The sequence below is a fragment of the Myxocyprinus asiaticus genome, chromosome 6, assembly GCF_019703515.2.
Source record: "Myxocyprinus asiaticus isolate MX2 ecotype Aquarium Trade chromosome 6, UBuf_Myxa_2, whole genome shotgun sequence".
NCBI classification, from domain to species: domain Eukaryota; kingdom Metazoa; phylum Chordata; class Actinopteri; order Cypriniformes; family Catostomidae; genus Myxocyprinus; species Myxocyprinus asiaticus.
Window position 1 is genome coordinate 38,315,437 of NC_059349.1, and position 16,443 is coordinate 38,331,879.

The following is a 16,443-nucleotide window of genomic DNA, read 5'->3' on the forward strand; positions in this document are numbered from 1 at the left end:
CAGAAAGCATAACACCCTTCCTCCTCCCTTCATCAGAGAGACACTGACAGTAGAGATTGGGTGGGTGCCAGAGACACATGATTTATCTGGAGTAAATTACAACTTCCTCCAGACTATGGGATCTCCTGTTTCCTGAAGAATGAATGGCAATATCATCGCACAACATTAAACTAGCTGTACAGTGGCAGGGTGACATGGCAACCCGCCCCCCTTGGTGTTAAAGACTAGAAAACGTGTGTGGGGTCTGTTTTTCTTGAGGGAAGAGGAGGACTGCAGCACGAGGGAGGGGTGGGCTGGAACAATGAGCACACTGCAGTGGTGAGCCTGTCTAACCTTGAGAAGCACACACATCCAACAATGTGTCTACTGACCCATCTCTCCATACTTCATGGCCCAGCCAACACTCCTCCTTACCCGTGACACATGCAATCACGCAGTCTCTGATCTATCTCCATCCTATTCGTGGCCTGCGACACTGTTTACTTGTTCCTGTAGAACTCAAGTATGCATATCTCACAAGCTAATAAATGTACAACCTGCTTACAATGATGGGAATCATAAGGAATTTAATGATTCAGGTTCTGATTCCACTTGACAATTCCTTAATGGTTCCTTAACGGTTCCATTCACAGTACTAATAGTACTTTAAGTACAAAAGAACAAATATTAATAAATAAGAATTCTTATTGTTTTCCCTGCCTTCAGTTCTGTGTTACCAAATTGTTACAGAACAGATTTACGCAAAAGATCTTTTAAGATATTGTATTCATTCATTTATATAAAATATCACTTATTAACATTTTTTCACAAGTTGGACAAGGTAACATTCATTTAAGATATTACAGCTTCCTTTTCTGTTGCAGCATAATTTTCTGTAAAGCTGCTTTGAAATGATATTTGTTGTGAAAAGCGCTATACAAAAAACTGACTTGACTTTACTGAAAAAAAAATATTTTGTGGTTAAGTAAATATAGCAGACAAGATTAAGTAGCTCTGTTCTCCTCAAGGACATGAGGAAATTACACTGGAACAGGTATCTTGTTCTCTCCCTCACACAACCACATAAAACATACAGTAAATCCTCCATATGTACACATAGCCTGATATATAAACAAAGACATGTATGCATGTTCTTCAGCATTGGTGTAAAAAAGTGCCAGCTGAGAAAGTAATGTAAACAGATGTGTTTCCTTATTCTGGTTTGTTTGTAAATGCCGACGTGAATTTCAGAGTTGGTTATTTCTCGTTTAAGCCACTCCAGATCCCAAATCCTGCGGATCAGGTCGTTATTAGTTTCTCTCCTGTCTCTCTTCCAGTGACGCAACACCTCAGCCGTCTCTAATCTCTTTTTAATGAGTGTGTTATTGAAGGCGCGCACACACCCAGCGTTATCTACTGTAACACTACATACTTCACTGTTGACAAATGTCACTAACACAAATCCCTCACGACTAGATGTACCTTCCAAACACTAACACACAAACACCCTGAGGACACAAAGTCTGTTTGTTACAAGCATATGTGATATGCAAAATTCTGCGAAAAAGTGGGTGAGAAAGAGAGAGAGACGGCCCAATTCACTGACGGTGGGAATTAGCATTCCAGTAGCTCACTCATCTGAACTTTACCCCTGCTGCTCCTAATCCATCAACACACCACAAACACAAGCACGCTCCCCTCATACTCCAGTGCCAGCGTCGATCACTGGACGATTCTACAGCCATGTGCTGTTCCCTCTTTAGAGTTGAGAACGGTTCTTATTTCTTTTTTTTTTAAAAACACTAGAGCCATAAGATTTTCATGACTTTTGGTTCTGTAAACGGTTCTTGAACATGCATTTTTCCACCAGTGCATATAGAACACTACTAAAATGTTTTCGTTTGTTTAGAATTTTTAATATATACACTACCGTTCAAAAGTTTAGTTTTTTTTCCTTCACATTTTAGAATAATAGTAAAGTCATCACAACTATGGAATAATAGAAATGGAAATATGGGAATTATGTTGTGACTAAAAAAAAATCCAAAATAAATCAAAACTATGTTATATTTTAGCATCTTCAAAGTGGCCACACTTTGCCTAGAATTTGCAGAAATGTACTCTTGACATTTTCTCAACCAATTTCTTGAGGAATCACCTTGGGATGCTTTTTAAACAGTATTGAAGGAGTTAAACTATATGCTGGGCACTTAGTGGCTGCTTTTCTTAATTATTCAGTCCAAGTCATCCATTTCAAAAAAGTTTTTTTTTTTTAATCATACACCTTCAGATCAAAAGGTTTTTAAGATCATGAGAAATTTTCAGGCAAGTGACCCCAAACTTTTGAACGGTAGTGTAGTTACAGTAGGACCAATCTAAAAAGTCTGAGTAAACTCGCCTTTTGCAAGAATTGTATTCAATTTATCTATGATTTTTGATTTCGTGAAATCTAAAATGATCTCATTTAGCAACAGACTGCCAAGGGCAATAAACTGCATTTCTTATTTACAAATATCTTCCTGAAAAGTAAGAATTGTTAATGGAACTGTTCTCACATGACACAAGCACGTAAGCCTCCTCTGCATAGATATTTATACGTAGATACCTTATTAGCAGCTGTTCCTATGGACTGTGGTCCTGTTTCCACACAAAAACAGCTTATGCAGCGGCCTGACCAAGGAGCTCGGTCCGAGGCATCTCCTCCATTCACTTGCATTCAAACCGATTCAAAAAGCTCTCCTTGTTAAAACTTGGACATATCCAAACCAACCAAATGAGGCATCCATGTATGAATATCTATGCTGCTCTGTTGTAAACAACACTGTGCATCAGTATTTTTTTGTATTTTACATGTCAGTTCACACGTGAATTTGCCAACATGCTTACGTCATGCGAGAGTCTACGTGACCTCGACCCTCGTGCATTATTTGTAAAACAAGTTGTATGGTTTACTTTTATGATGGCTGTATGTGCTTTTTTGAGCTCTAAACATTTGGCACCCATTCACTTGCATTTTATGTCCCTACAGAGCTGACACATTCTTCTAGAAATCTTCATTTGTGTTCTGCAGAAGAAAGAAAGTCATACACATCTGAGATGGCATGAGGGTGAGTAAAAGATTAGAGAATTTGTTTTTGGGTGAACTATCCCTTTAAGGAATCGAAATCAGAACCGAAATCTTTAAATCCCTTACAGTTACCCTTCCCTATACTGCTTTGCCCTAGATCTTCTATGTGTACAAGTTTGCTTGCTAATCTAAGCCAACCTTTCCACATTAACCAACACCAACCATCCTACAACTAACTTAGAATACTTTAAACCCCCCACCATTTCTCGTGTGATTTCACTTTGACATTGAACATTTTAACAGAAAGCATATATACTCCTGACCGCATCACTCTTTTACTAACTGGAGATCCCCTGATGAAAACAGCTGCTATGACAAAAACAACAACATACACACAAAATTTGACTGGAAAGAGCAATAAACACATGCACAGGTTTTGTAGTTTAAAAAAAAAATATATATTTTATTCATGTAGTCTTGCACTTACACTGACACATAGGGTATGGATACAGTATTATTCAAACACAATAGTTTTTAAGTTATCGATACCACTGTAGAAAAAAACTTTTCATTGTCATCGATGATTAATTGAACTTATGTCTAAAATCATGACCACTCACATAAGTTTCAAAGTTAAAATTAATTTCTTTAGGAGAAAAACTAAATTAGTTTTTAAATTAGCAAAACTAATTTAATGAGGAAAAACATGGAAAAGATTATTAAATGTGGGAGTGAATCCCCTTATTCAGTGATTCTGCAGGAGGTCTGTAAGCAGGTTTCAGGGGGTACGCAAAAAGAATTGGATTTTGCATTGATGAACCTAACAAAATCAGCATGCAGGGAGGGAAAGAGAGCAAATGTATAGACTTTCTGATATAAAAGTAGAGAGGGCTTCAAGGTAAAAAGCTTGGGAACCACACTGGTCTAGAGCATATTTTCGAAGAAAAATCGATTAAAAAAACAGCATATAGGTCTACAGATGCAGAGGTAGTTTAGGTGCATGTCATGGAAAATATTAAAACATTTTAGATAGATGTTTATGGATTTTAGATAGATATGAATGCCATGAAAGCTTCATTTAACAGATTTAAATGTTGATGAATTACTACACTGTTAAGAATTTCCTCTATGTTTGTAAATAGCTAATGGAAGTATAAAGTGTCATGAATAGATTATTAGTGGTTTATGAAGGAGATCAGTCAGGATTAGTCTTGAGATTAATGCCTTTTTCACACAACAATAATCAGATTTTCCCGATGATTATCGATATATATATATAGGGATTTTTTCAGATATAAATAGGATTGCTCATTGCACAATAGTCTGTTTTTAAACATATTTCTCATCAACTTTGGTAAAGTGTGAACAGCAGGGTTAATTAAAGTGGGTCGTGCACCGGACGCATGTGGCAGATGACATCACGTTCTAAAAATTAGAAATAATTATTTTCTATGAAGGTACATACACAGCACAGTCTCACTGTCTCTCGAGGCTGCTCAAAAATCTGAAGCTCATCAGAGCGTAACTCGCATAGTTTTCCAATCATTTCAACCCAAATCATTGTCAAAGGACAAAGATTATTTACTCTAGCCATCAGTGGATGATATATTGTGTTTATACATCTTTCATACATTTGTGTATATTTTCATCTTCATATTGCAATTTTTCTAATGCAATTAAAACTTTGTAATGCAGCACTTTCATTCTACTTTTTCCTTAAGATTAATCGCTTATGTTGTATTATTCATCTTTTGTATGTTGCTTTGGATAAAAGCGTCTGCCAAATGAATGCATTTAAATGTATCAAAAATGTGACTGGTTATTTTTAACTGTAAGGCGGGACTTCCATACTTACAGCCGCCGTATTCAGCATTAAAATTTCTCCCCATTCATAAGTATAACAGTCAGTAGTGGTTTTAACCACTACGCAAACCACGCAATTGCGTGGGGCCCCGGACATCGGGGGATCCCCGCCCCAGTAGGAAAGCTCTGCAAATACTGCTTGAGGGGTGAACACGTTGTTCTGGGTACACGCGCGAATACGCTGTTGTCAGCGCTCTTAGAGCGGTTCACGTTAGAGGTAGTCAGGGTTCGGGTCAGTTTTTCAAGTAGGACTTTGGGTTCGGGTTTGTAATTTATGAAAAAAAAAATATACAGGACTTCCGAACTTGTTTCGCCCATGAGTTAGGGGCCGTTCACACCGAACGCGTTTTTGCGTGCATCTGCTCTGATTTTCCATTGTTTTTCTATATAAACACGTGCTGGACGATTGTCCTTGGCTGCTGCATTGCGTCTCGCTGTTTCTTCAGTGTCTCATGCAAGACCGGCACATTTTAGACACTGTGTCAAGTTAAAAATAACTTCAGGCCTCAAAAACACGCATCAAGACACCTGCGTTCCGTTTCATTCGTTGCGCTGTGTCTAGACTGTTTTTAGCGCATGTGTTACAAAGATTTAACGTTCTGAACAAGTTCAGGTTGCAAAGAGGTGACAGTTACAATGTTTAACATGATTCCAGATTATTCTGCACCAAGCAAAGTTTCAGCGCTTGATAAACGGCAATGTTTTTTTTCCTTCTGCTCTAGTGTTCTGAGGGGCCAGCATGCCTTGTATGTTTACTGTGGCTGGTTACTGTTATGGATGTTGCCTACAATGCTTACATAAAATACAGCCTTTTGCAACATGATGAACAATACACTGCAGCATTAGAATATAAGATCCAGGTGAAAGTAAAGTAAATAAGACAGAAATATATTACTATAGTATACAACAAATCAAAGTAATAATAATACTGTATCATAATGAAAAACTGGACAACAATGAATAATTGTTAGGTTATAATAATAATCATAATAATAAATAACAACTGAATTCCAAAATGTTAGTGAGTGAAGTAGTAGGTTTTGCACACCCTGTTCATAAAGTTTTTTGTAAAAATATATGTAGGTAAATATTGCTTCTTTTTTTAAAATCACTGTTTTGTCGGAAAAAAAACTGGAAAACATGCATTAAATATCCTGAACTAGAATTTTATTTCATTAAACATTTTGAATGTCCTTGGCTACAACGGCTGATAGGATGAATTTAAAATTATGGTTTAAAATTTTATGTAATTTTTTAAGTAACATTTTCGAAATGGGACCCCGGTTTGGTCAGTTGTTTGGGGTCTTGTAAATCGTAAACCCGCCCCTGACACCAGTGACATGTCTCATTATCTCATAATACTATATAAGTATAGTCTCTGACATTTAGTTGCAGTGTGTTCGTGGCCTATGTGTTAGACAGAGTTGCTATATTTAACGCTGTGGAAGTGAAAGTTGACCTCGTGGTACTCACGCCCATAGTGATTTTGCATACACATATGCAACCATGTTTCAATGTAAAGCTGCTAAGGCATTACTGAATGCAACAAGAACACAAAAGCTCTGTTGTCCCTAATATGGATGCTACCAGCTTACTAAAGTCCCACATATACTCAGTAATATCTGTAAACAAACCCACACAAAACCATAATAAACAAACCCAACACTCATACAAAATGAGTTGCACAAAGACTCTAACAAACACCACACCTCCACGTATCAACTCACACACACACACACACACACACACACAAGGATCAGACGCACAGACCCAGACATGTTCATTCCTGAGAGGATTTGGCTGCCAGCCTGGGGCAAATTTTAAGGGGAGAGAGGGAGGGCTGAAAAAACGAGGGAGGGATGGAGACGAACATTCCGTCTAGACGTGGTCATCAATAGTGCACAGTTTGCCTGTCTGTCTGCCCTTACTGACAGCCATCTACACACATCCACTGTCTAATCTACAGCATTCGGCCTGATAAGAGCCTCTCACTCAAACACACTCAAACACACACACACACACACACACACACACACACACACAGACAGAGTGGCCAAGTTATACACTCACATGCACACACACATGCTCACACACGCAAAACTAACATACTGTGCCGATGATCAGGGAGGGCAGAGTGCAGTAAAAAGACAGAGGAACAGTCTCTCCCTATCCTGGTCTCAGATTTCACATAGTCAAACAGAGCTCTGTCTGTTCCCTTCTCTACACAGGCTGCTTTAAATAAGTCTATGAATAGGAGATTTGTATGCATGTGTGTAAGAACTGAGCACTCTCAAGTGTGCGCCAGTGAAAAGCAGTAACCGCCGAAGCCTCCCATGGCGCGGATGTGCTAGTCTAGCACACACACACACTCATACATGCACAAAGACATTGGCAGATGCAGTGATGGAGGTGAGCCTATGAGGTGTGTGTTCCCTGGGCTGTGGCACCCTATGGCTCATTTCAGAGAGCTGCTGTCAGTGCTCACCCAGAGCCATCACACACACTGACGTTCAAAATGCCCCCAACACGCCCACGCTGCTCTCTGTAGGACGTAAGAGAGGCAGAATGTGACCTTCCTCTCTCGGCAGGACACAAACAATCCCTGAGAGCTGTGGTCAATGGGGCACAAACTTAAGAGGACTAAACAAACATCTGGGTGTTAGTGGCAGCTGTGGGCCTTTGTGCCGTGTTCTTGTGTTAGGAAGGTGGTTACGCCCTGGTTGTGGATCCCTTTTCTGATGAGCTAAGAGGGTTTCTGCCTCAATCTGCAGTCTTTGTGCAGGCACCAAAAATATAAGATTGATATTAGCGATGGTCGATGAGTCCTGTGGGATGGATGGTCGACTAGTTTTCTAGTTGTTCAAAAACCATCTACTTTAGACCTTGTTTACACCTGGTATTAAGATGTGTCTCAGGTGATCCGATCACATGTGGTCAGTGCTAAATACAGGTCTAAAAGGGGTCTAAAATGTTTTGTTATTGGATCACAAAACCCACATACAAATGGGGTAAAAAAACGCATGTGACCACATCACGTGAGGTGTAAACGCTAATCTGTCTGTCTGAGTCCAGACAGCTATGAAGCACCACTCCTCACCTGTCAATAAACTGCTGCGCTAAAGCAAGAGCTTAAACTTTGCCAACTTTTAAAGGAAATAACCAACCGATCGAACATTTTTAAAGACCGGATAGATATTATTCATTATAGCTCTCGTTTTTTATGAAGACTATAATGGTATTGTGCAAAAAAAGCTTATAGTTATATAGCCTAATAGAGCACAACAGTCAGGATAGAATTTATCTATAGAGGAATTGATTTAATGATAACTTACAAACCTTTAAAGACAGACAAACTGTGACCGAGGTTGTTCATCAACCGTAGGCTATATGCTTCTGTTAAAGCCATTAGTCTGTGTTAATTTAACTTAATTTTTATAATGGAATTCCGGATGAAGAACTACACTGCCTATGATCCTTAAGGGAAACTGTCCACCGATAAGAGAATCACGGCAAAAAAACTGTGGCAAACATGCTCTGCAGCAACCACCCCTCACATGATGCACTGTGAATGATGCAACCGAGTCAGTCTCCCTACACGCTCATTTGGTACCATTTAAACTATTTCTTTACTTATAACCAACAACTTAAAATCAATAGTTTTATATATTTCTAACGCTGTTAATTTGATTGTCATTCACAATGCCTTATGGGATTGTAGTTCATTCCCTCTTGAAAGACATTAAGTCAAATTTTCAATTACTTCTTTGCTTCAAATAAAAGCTTGTATAATGCTGGCACTCACCTTGGAGCTGGATGATCTGGTTCATGGCTTAGAATACTTCATGAATACAGACAGGGAAAAACACTTCCGGAACCATTCATATATCGAAATGTGTCTGGTCAGTGGCAGGTGATTGACATGACCCTTAACCAGCCTAATTGTATAGGGATTCCTTAAAACCAACTAGTCGAATAGTTATTCAGACAACCCACTGACCAGTGGATTTTGGAAATATTTAGTTTTGCAAATTAATATTCAAACCATGCAGCTTAACCAAAAATTATGTTAGGTGTGTGAGCGGGACAGAGGGGGCTAGTCTCTATTAGTGCATGTCATTAAAACATAAGCATGGCACAAGAGAATCACCAACATGGCAGCTTGACACACAAAACTGCCAGTGCATTTCACTACTGCCATCTCGAACAGCTCCAGAGAAAGAGAGGTAGAGAAAGAAAGAACAGAGAACAGCTGCCCACCCACTGAGAGCTGGGTTTTATATGCAGGGTTTGAGCTACAGACAGCACACACACACACACAATTTTACTCTACATGCTCGACACAAGGTGGCTCATGCATTTTGCATGGTAGAGCCTGTTAAAGGCCACAGTGACATGCTTTGCATAGAGAAAGAGTGTCCAACCCATTCCCTATTAGAGGAAGATGACAGCACAGATACAGCCTGTAAACAGCATTCCCAATCACTCATCAAACTCAATATAAAGCATAAGATAAAGGATAGGAGAACAGGACAGTGTTACAGAGGCTACATGGAGTCAAAGACTTTTTACAACGCAAAATATTTTCATTAGATACTTCATGGTCGGAAACAAATGCAAAATGGTTGACAAACACACTGCAAGCGCACATAACGTGTGTGCAGTAGTGGTTTTAACCACCACGCAAACCATGCAATGCATGTGGGGGGGGGGGGGGGGCGCCCCGGTAGGAAAGCTCTGCAAAAAAACTCTTGAGGGGTGACATGATGTTCTGGGTACATGCACAAATACGCTGTTGTCAGTGCTCTTAGAGCGGTTCGCATTAGAAGCCGCCAGGGTCAGGACAGGTGAGTTTAAGTAGGGTTCGGGTTTGTAATTTATGAAAAAAATATATATAGGCCATCAGAACTTGTTTCGCACGCGTGCTCTCACTCACAGACACACGCGAACGGATGAGTTAGGGGCCGTTCACACCGAATGTGTTTTTGCCTGCGTCTGCTCTGTTTTTCTATTGTTTTCCTGTGTAAACGCGCTGGTTGAACGTCCATAAATGCTGCACTCCATCTCGCTATTTCTTCAGTGTCTCATGGAGGACTGGCACATTTTTAGACACTGTGTCAAGTTAATAAGAGCTTCAGGTTTAAAAAAATGCATGTCGAGACACCTGCGTTCTGTTTCAGCCCTTGCACTGTGTCTAGATTTTTTTTTTAATTTTATTTTTTTAGCACAGGTGTTACAAAGATTTAATGTTCTGAAAAGGTTCAGGTTGCAAAGAGGGGACTGTTACAATGTTTAACATGATTCCAGATTGTTCTGAAACAAGCAAAGTTTCAGCGCTTCATAAACGGCAATGTTTTTTTCCCTTCTGCTCTAGTGTGCTGAGGGGCTGCCATGCCTTGCATGTTTATTGTTACAATATGAACGTTGCCTACGATGCTTACATAAAATACAGCCTCAGCATCAGAATATAAACTCCAGGTGAAAGTAAAGTAAATAAGACAGGAATATATTACTATTGTATACAACAAATCCTCAAAGTAATAATAATACTGTATCATATTATAATGACAAACTGGACAACAATAAATAACTGTTGGGTTATAATATTAATAACAACTAAATTCCAAAGTGTTACTGGGTGAAGTAGTAGGTTTTGCGCACACACACACACACACAAAAAAGAATAAAAAATTGTTTTGTAAAAATATATGTAGGTAAACATTGTTTTTTTTTAAATCACTGTATTGTGGAAAAACTGGAAAACATGCATTAATTATCTTTAACAATATTTTTATTTCATTAAACATTTTGAATGTACTCTACAATGGTTGATAGGATGAATTTAAAATTATGATTTAAAATATATTTTATGTAATTTTTTTAAGCAAACATTTTTGAAATGGGGCCCCGGCTTGGTCGGATGCTTGGGGCCCCAGAAATCATAACCCGCCCCTGTGTGTGATACTGTGGTGGTAACAAACATCAGCACTCAAGAGGGTTATAGAGTTGAGGCCAAAGTTTACTTCGGTTTTCCACATGTTAAATTTTGCCATCTGCACAAATTTGCCTAGTTTTTCTAAACATGCGTCGAACACATCTGTACAGGCTCTTGGTCCATTTTAATCCTTCATACTTGCTTTAATTTCATAAGTACTAGAACTATTTTCAGGGGCGTAACATCCATTTTAGTGGCAGGGTCTGAACACCCGGAAAGTGCCAAATGTGGGTAAATTTTCTATTTGCCGGTGATTTTTGCAGTGACACCTGCCGCTGTGGCGGGTGCTTTTTCCTTTCTATCAATGTCTGTCAGCTAAAAGAATCATGTTCCAGTTTTTTTAATATTCAGTACACTTGCTTTTGTGATACTGCTTACTACTGCTAGTACTAATAATAATAATAATAGTAGTAATGATAAATATAACCATTTATTATTAAATTATTGTTATTAGTAGGTAAATTGCTATTCCTTTGAATATTTTATTTTTCTATAGGAGTAGCAATATTTTGTCAATGTCTTTAATTTTACACATCCAGTTAAACAGAGCTTTTATTTTGACAGAACTTTGAGTTCTTCTGTGTGTTTTTGACGGTTGTTTTCAATAAGCTCCGCATTCCAAAGGAAATGCTGAAATACCACAGGAGAAGAAATTCATATATTCACATCTATTTGCACTTTATTACCATGCAGTAACACACAAAATCCGAAAACAATTGGTCAAAAGAGACGCATATTACCAGCTACAGTTTGGCGATGGTTCCTGTCCACTTGTGATCGGGTCGTCCGAAATGCATCTCCAATAACAGAGAATAAACAAGGCACACACACAGCGGGAGAGTGAGTGGAGTCAAAACTGATGCACTAGGTTAAAATGGTTTTCTTGTTTCTTGAGCTGAGACATGCGGAGATGTGACATAAACAAGGGCTGATGTATGTCTGATACACAAAACTGCTTCCTGAGATCAATATGTAGAATGTCCTGTTTCAATCAAACACTCTATAGACATCGATAATTATTGGACAGATGGACAGTCATTCAAGGCACTGACATCTCATTGGTCTCTCTTTTCTTTCAGCTGTAACTGAGAATCGAATCTGGCCAGACTCTCCAAGTGCTGCTCTCCAGAGAGCCACGAATGTGCAGCAGAGCTTAGGCTGCTGCTGTTGTTCAGGTTGAGGAGTCCCCCAGCTTGACACAAGCTTGGAACAGACTGTCCTCATACAGCTGGGAGAGCAGAGCGACTCTCATTTTAGAGACTCCGTGGGGAGAGGAGAGAGAAGACGAAAGGGGAGGGGAATATTCTCTTACGGCAGCCTGCTGCTTGCTCACATTCTCTGATGGTTTGGGAATTACATTCCCTAGTAGAATGACATGGTAAAAAAAGAGGGAGAAAGAGAGATTGAGGGAAATGTACAGAACAGGTAGATTTATGTAGCATTCGTATGCATTAATCAAAACCTTCTGATGTTTGCGATATTTGTCTGTGGAGCGAGGGAGCTGTCTGCAAGAGGAAAGATCTTCCTTTGGGATGAGCTTGGAGTTGGGAAACAAGAGCACTGCAGTAATAGGAAAAGATATGCACAGTCTAATGAGATATGGTGAGCTGGGGGTCGAAACAGCAGTTTCAGACAAAAAAGTGCCTTACAAGCACAGAGCAAGGGAAACTGCAGGAAGAGTCTCCATGACCTATTTTCCGCAACTTCCCTGAAGCCAGACCACTGTGGCTCCCTGTGGCCTCAAGGGCCAGCCGGTCCTGCTTTTTACTCCATCAAGAGGGTGCCTGACCACAGTGTGAGCACATAATCATAGCACTCTCAATGTTTTGTATGGAAATGCTATCCATCAGGACATTAAGATGAATCACTAGCCAGCATACTCAGACATTTTTATCTAGAGAAAAGGAGGACAGACTTCCCTGGTGTAACTTTTAGACGCAGAAGACGACAGACTCTGCTGGTGTCCCTGTTACATCCCAAAAGTCAGAAATTATATATTATACATCATGTCACATAAGTAATATAAGCTTTACTTACAGATAAACTAGTGCAATTATTCACTAGTGCATAGCATGGCCGTTGTCAAGAAGCAGGAATATGATATAGGCTACCTTTTCTCACGGTCCTCACATATCCGTTTATAGGCCAACCTGTCTGCACAACAAGCAAAAATGCCAACAATGCTTGCAAAAATATATTTGAACTACCCCTAGTACAAGATCTCTTTTACCAAAACATTACAAGACAGCAATGCTCTCCATGGCAGTTAAACCACCTGACTCAATAGTCGAGCATGTCTTGACAAATTTGGGTTAGCCACAGTCTGTGCTGTCCTGGGGCCATTCTGGCTGCTGGCTCATCTCCAAGGACTTGGCGAAAGACTGGTACAACAATATTCCCAGCTTGAGCACAAAGAGCAGGGTCCCCAATCTGCCCACAGCGTCTAAATGTTGAGCCAACAGGGAGGAATATGTTGTCTTAACAGCCAACAGGAACTCTGGGCTTTATAGAAATAGGACAGATTGGCCAAATCGCAGAGTGTGCTTTTCTGAGGGGCTTTGGGGTTAGTTAGTAATTTGTTTGTGTATGAGGACCTACAGACAGATGGGAATAAATGAAAGAGCACAGAATGTGTGTGACTGGCAGATCACATGGACTGGTCTGAACCTTAGTAGAGATGCTAGAACAGGGTAAAGTGAGGTGAATGTCACCATGAAGAGAGCGAAACTGGTCGAACAAGTCTAGATGCTAGCATGTCCCGGGATGAACTATCCACCTATTTTGTGTTTGTCTAGACATTTTCTTCCATATACAATACTATTATCCTTTGTTAATCCATATACACTCACTGAGCACTTTATTAGGAACACAATGGTCCTAATAAAGTGCCTGACGTGGTCTTCTGCTGTTAAAGCTCATCCACCATAAAAATTAAATGTGTTGTGCATTCTGAGATGCTATTCTGCTCACTACAATTGTACAGAGCGGTTATCTGAGTTACCGTAGCCTTTCTGTCAGCTCAAACCAGTCTGGCCATTCTCTGTTGACCTCTCTCATCAACAAGGCATTTCAGTCCACAGAACTGTGGCTCACTGGATGTTTTATGTTTTTGCACCATTCCGAGTAAACTCTAGAGACTGTTGTGCGTGAAAATCCCAGGAAATCAGCAGTTAAAGAAATACCCAAACCAGCCCGTCTGGCACCAACAATCATTCCACGGTCAAAATCACTGAGATCACATTTTTCCCATTCTGATGGTTGATGTGAACATTAAATGAAGCTCATGACTCGTATCTGCATGATTTTATGAATGCACTTCTGCCACATGATTGGCTGATTAGATAATCGCATGAATAAGTAGGTGTACAGGTGTTCCTAATAAAGTGCTCAGTGAGGGAATAAAATAATAACAATAGTGATGCTTGCTCTGCATAGCAGTGATTTTGTCTCCCTGAGAAAGTCTCTTGGAAGTCTCTCTCCCTCTCTCTTCAGCACAGTTACTGTCTGACAGGATTCTACCATTCATCCACTCCAGATCAATAGTTCTTCTCAATCACCCTCTCTCTCCCATTAAGTACACACTCACTGCCCTCCGCTTCCCTTAGGTAAACAGTGAATGATTGGGTCATTCTCCAGCTTATTTTGAGGTGCCGAGTTGCATCCATCGGAGTCTCTGCTATTTACACTGGAGCTCAACATCCACGATCAAACAGACAAAACCCTGAGCCTCACCCACCTCTGACCTTTCATTATCCTATAATCTCTCACCAAATACCGGCTGTATGAAGATAAAATTCCCAAGATATATTGTGTCATTCTCTCTAGATTTGTTGAAAATATCATGTATGAAGAGATATGGAAGCTTTCTGTGCTGAGTGTAGAATTAAGGATGGAACAATCCACAGTGGAACCCTCCATTATATCAGTCCATCACTGCGGAATGGAGATCGAATGAAAGAGAATGAGAATATTACAAATGTGAGAGCAATAGAGAGAGAGAAAGAGAAATGGAGAATGATACACACGTGACAAATGGAGAAAGCGAAAACAAAAAGCAGACAGAGAGGAAGCAAAAAGTGAGAAAAAAAATTACTGAAAGAGAGAGACAGAAAGGAAGGGACGTCACAGACATGGTTTGTGGTCTCGATAAAGAACGAAACACACACAGAGACAGGAAAATAACAGCTTTTCTGTGGTAGATTGAAAAAGGAAGGAAAGAAAAACAAAGTGGAATCAAGAGAGAGCAATAGTGGAGAAGCAGCCTCCTTGCCAGTGGTGCATGAAGTCACTGATTTCCCAATTTCACAAGGGAAAAGAGATCGAGAGAGAAAGAAAAAAAAAAAAAGAGAGAGAGGCAGTTGTCTGGTAGGCCGCAGTCTCGGACTCTGTGGGAGATGGACAGGGCTACATCTGTCTGCCAGACACGTCTGCACGCCAAGCCTCAAACCATCACAGCTGTCTGTCTATCACTGCCTTACACACATACAAACATATACAAACAAACACACACTAGCTATTTGTATTAGACCAAGGAAGCATGAGCAGTTAAAACCACTGCAAAAACAAAATCAACAAAACTCAAGGAACAATTTTTGTTTCATATAGTCCTTTTTTAGCCATCTTTTGACAGGAAATGATGGACAGAACAGGATCAGGAAATGTAGCGAGCTGGACTCGAACCTGTGAAGCCTGCATACATGTAACACTAGGTCACGGCTCTGACGTAATTCTTCTGTTTTAAAAAGAAAGTCTAAAGTCTATCTATGCTGGGGTGTGGAGTCTGAAAATATTTGTGTTAGGTAAAAAAGAAAAGAAAAAAGGCTACAAGTGTTCCAAAAGTGTCGTAGGTCCACTTTTGCCATAGGCTTAAACCACTTATTCTGTTTAGACACCCTAACAGGATACAGTGCTAGGCAACAAACAAAAATGAAAACATACACAAATTATTTTCTCTGTAGAATTATCTAAAACACCTGGAACAGTGGATGTGTCTCAAGACCTTGTGAGCGGACTACATTTTGGGCATCTTAAGCACATTCTGCCATTAGCTTTTTCTCAAAACCTAGTAGACAGCATTTTTGGGCATCACAAGTACACTCTGCCGGTGGCTATGTCTCTAAACCTTGAAAGCTGACTTATTAAACAGTATTTCTAGTCATCATAGGTGGCCACAAAATGCTGTCTAGGTAGGCAGCTCACTAGGTTTTTAAACAAGGACAGTGGACATGGAGAGATTGTGCTTGATGATGGAGTGGAAGACAGCAGATTCTGAGAATGACTGGCAGTACAGATCTGATCTTCACCTACATCCACATGGCCACCTGTGGAAACTCTGAGTCACTTGTTCTGGCACTCCAGCATCACAGATGTTTAGAGTGAACATTTCACCCAGTCCACTGATGAGCCCGTCTGCCTTGCTTCCTATAAGCAATAGTAATGCCACAGTGTGAGTTTAGAGGGTTAGGTTACTGTCTGAGGGGAAAAAAAATCATGGTTAACCGGTTTTACGAGTATTTGCAAATGTTCTTATTGTGCAACAGCA

The 16,443-nt window shown here is 39.9% G+C and overlaps 1 protein-coding gene across 1 annotated transcript in view; it reads right to left on the reverse strand.

Annotated features, from left to right (window-relative positions):
* Positions 1-16,443, reverse strand: part of LOC127442249 (ski-like protein) — a 38,778-nt gene that overhangs the window by 13,287 nt on the left and 9,048 nt on the right. The gene's annotated exons all lie outside the window — the stretch shown is intronic.